General features: G+C 51.5%; 1 pseudogene; it reads right to left on the bottom strand.

Moving 5' to 3' along the window:
- Positions 1-910: 910 nt before the first annotated feature.
- Positions 911-2250, bottom strand: LOC140461041 (uncharacterized; annotated as a pseudogene).
- Between the last annotated feature and the right edge of the window lie 1440 nt (positions 2251-3690).

The raw sequence follows: 3690 nt of genomic DNA, 5'->3' as shown, positions 1-3690 counted from the left end.
TGTTGATGGACAGTTTGTTCGGCGTGGACCATGTTGGGCTGAAGGGCCTGTCTCCTGCTGTGGGACTCTATGATTCGCATCTCTTTGTTGGTCCGACAGTTTTGAGTTTCCAAATGAACATCTCACTAAATCAGGCCGAATAAAATCCAATCTAATTCGTCAACTCTGATGCAGAGGTGCTGGTGTTGAATTGGGGTGGACAAGGTCAGAAGTCACATGGCACCAGATGAAGTGATGAAGGAGCAGCACTCGTGAAAAAGCAATGCTCCTAAAGCTTGTGATTTCAAATAAACTTGTTGCACTCTAACATGGTGTCATGTGACTTCTTCAACTCTGGGTTTGTCTCAAACTTGATGGGATACTTTGTCCAACTCGGCATATTTTATCAATATTGCTTGGAGGAATTTTTTTGAAAGAATAGATTCCCTACAGTATGGAAACAGGCCCTTTGGCCCAACAAGTCCACATTGGCCCTCCGCAGAGTAACCCAGCCAGACCCATTCCCCTATCCCTATTCCTCTACATTTACCCCTGTAATGCACCACACCTACACATCCCTGAACACTATGGGACAATTTAGATGGGCCAATCCATCCTAACCTGCACACCTTTAGACCATGGGAAGGAAACCAGAGCACTCAGAGGAAACCCATACAGACGTGCTGGGGCGGGGTGGGGGGGTGGGGGGGGGCATCGTGAAAGCTACACACAGACTGTCACCCCGAGTGTGGAATTGAACCCAGGTCAGCAGCGTGAGGCAGTGGTACTAACCACGGAGTCACCATGCCACCCCTGAGCCATGTAGGTGGGCTTGTTGGGGGGGGGGGGGGGGGGGGGAAAGAGGGTGGTGCGAGTCCAGCACAAAACAAAAAAAAGCTCACTGCACCCACTGTCAGAATGGGCCGGAGGTTCAGCCTTGGGAGTGACCCACAGCAGTGTCACTGGTGGAATCTGATTGTTGGATGCACTGGTGCCCCTGCTGGTGCCTCCGCAGGTTGCAGAACAACGTGAACCTCCGCCCACAGTCAGGGCAGGCAAACGGCTTCTCCCCGGTGTGAACCCATTGGTGGGCCAGCAGGTTGGAGGAGCGGGTGAACCCCTTCCCACACTCGGGGCAGCTGAATAGCCTTTTTCTGGTGTGGACCCGCCGGTGGGACAACAGGTCAGAGGAATTGCTGAAGGCCTTACAACACTCAGAGCAGTCAAAAGGCCTCTCCCCCGTGTGGACCCACTGGTGTCTCAGTAGGGTGGAGGTACTGCTGAAGACCTTCCCGCACTTGGGGCAGCTGAAGGGCCTCTCCCCCGTGTGGACCCGCTGATGGGCAAGCAGGTTGGAGGACTTATTGAAGGCCTTCCCACACTCTGGGCAGCTGAAGGGCCTCTCCCCCGTATGGACCCGCTGATGGGAGAGCAGGTTGGAGGAATTGCTGAAGGCCTTCCCACACTCTGGGCAGCTGAAGGGCCTCTCCCCCGTGTGGACCCGCTGATGGGCCAGCAGGTGGGACGATTTCCTGAAGGCCTTCCCACATTCTGGGCAGCTGAAGGGCCTCTCCCCAGTGTGGATTCGCCGGTGGGTCAGCAGGGAGGAGGAATAGCTGAAGGCCTTCCCGCACTCGGGGCAGCTGAAGGGCCTCTCCCCCGTGTGGATTCGCTAGTGGGTCAGCAGGGAGGAGGAATAGCTGAAGGCCTTCCCGCACTCTGGGCAGCTGAAGGGCCTCTCCCCCGTGTGGATCTGCTGATGGGCCAGCAGGGAGGAGGAACAGCTGAAGGCCTTCCCGCACTCTGGGCAGCTGAAGGGCCTCTCTCCCGTATGGACCCGCTGATGGGCCAGCAGGATGGAGGAATTGCTGAAGGCCTTCCTACACTCTGGGCAGCTGAAGGGCCTCTCCAGTGGCCTCGCCAGTGCGTCAGCAGGTTGGAGGAGTCGCTGAAGGCTTTCCCGCACTCATGGCAACTGAAGAGCCTCTCCCCTGCGTGACATCGCTGGTGGGTCTGGAGGTTGTCCACCCAAGTGAACCCTTTCCCGCACACGGAGCAGTAAAACGTCCTCTCACCAGTGCGTATATGCTGGTGGGCTAGCAGGACACAGGAGCAAGTAAAGCCCTTTGCCCGCTTGGGGCAGGAGAATGGCCTCTTCCCAGTGTGATTGCACTGATGAGCCGCCAGGACAGATGGGACACAGATGTCCTTCCCACAGTCGCCACAATTCCATAGTTTCTCAACAGGTTGTGTTTCCTCTGATTTCTCCATGGCCGAAGCTTCAGCTGCACACACACGTGTACAACCCCACCATGAATTCTTCTTTCCAGGCAGTAGAGTTGTTTCAGGCTCCACACTCAGTGCGCTGCAACAGTAGGGTCTTTCAACCAGTGCCCCCCGTACTCAAACAGGAACCAAAAAGAAAGCTTTGCTCCTTCTCACAGAATCATAGTTGAAAATTGTTGTGGTCCTGATGGACTGAGTAACTGTCAGACACTGACGTGAAAGGGAGGACTGGAGACGCTGGAGAGTCAGTCAAAAACTGCGTCGCTGGAAAAGCGCAGCATCAGAGAAGCAGGAGAATCAACATTTTGAACATCAGCCCTTTATCTGTTGACTTTGAAACTTCTGTCTTCAGATAGTCTGTAAGAAAAGATTACAAAAGTCATCACTGCCAGTCCGGTTAAGAATGAGATATCAAGGCATTGACACTGACACCAGAGAGAAACTGTACACATAGATGTGGCAAATGTTAGTGGCAAGCCAGAGTGATAGAGATATTAGGCACAGAAACAGACCCTTTAGTCTAATTCATCCTTGCCAACTAGATAACCTAACCTAATCTCGGCCGATTTGCCAGTATTTGGCCCATATCGTCTAAACCCTTCCTAATCGTATACCCATCCAGATGCCTTTTAATGTCATAATTGTCCCAGCACCCACCACTTCCTCTGACAGCTCTTTCCTTAAACACGCCACTTTCTGCATGAAAGACTCATCCCTTAGGTTCCTTTGTTAAGTTCTTTTGCTTGAGCTTCTTACACTGCAATACGCCAACTTCTGTGAACAACCAAACTTTATTAAGTACAGTACAAGCTGTGGAGAAACTCTTAACACTCTTCGCAATGGTACACAACAGTACCAAAAAAAAACAAATCCCTTAAACAAAGTAAAACTGAAACAGAGGCTTACAGTTGAAGTTAGAAGGGCAGAAGGAGACAGTGTTAGCAGCCTTTCTCCACATAGACCACTGCTTAACTCACCCAAACGAGACTTCAGCTTTCAGGACTGACCACGCCCCTTTCGTAAAAGCTTTGGCCTCAAGTCTCATCTGTTCACATATAACCAAAAATGCCTCCCAAAACCGTTTTTCATCTCTGTACTAAACCAGGCGCTTCAGAGCCCGGGTCTTTTTACCACCCCCCTGAAAAAAAACCAAGGACACAGCATCCTTGAGAAGAAGGACCAGCTTTTAGTACAAGGACCAGCTTTGTGACAGAGGGATATAGGCCCAACACTGGCAGGTGGGATTAGATTAGTTTGAGAACATAGCATGGAGTAGTTGGACTGAAGAGACTGTTTCTGTGCTGTTTGACTCAGTAACTGTTCTGCAATGGTCTGAAAACCATTTTCTTGCCTTCCCCCATAAACATCCAATTCTTTGTTGCTCCAAAATCAGATGAACTCAGCCTTGAATATATTCAATGATCC

The sequence above is a fragment of the Chiloscyllium punctatum genome, chromosome 36 (assembly GCF_047496795.1).
Source record: "Chiloscyllium punctatum isolate Juve2018m chromosome 36, sChiPun1.3, whole genome shotgun sequence".
Lineage (NCBI taxonomy): Eukaryota > Metazoa > Chordata > Chondrichthyes > Orectolobiformes > Hemiscylliidae > Chiloscyllium > Chiloscyllium punctatum.
This window is presented reverse-complemented; position numbering and strand designations above follow the sequence as displayed.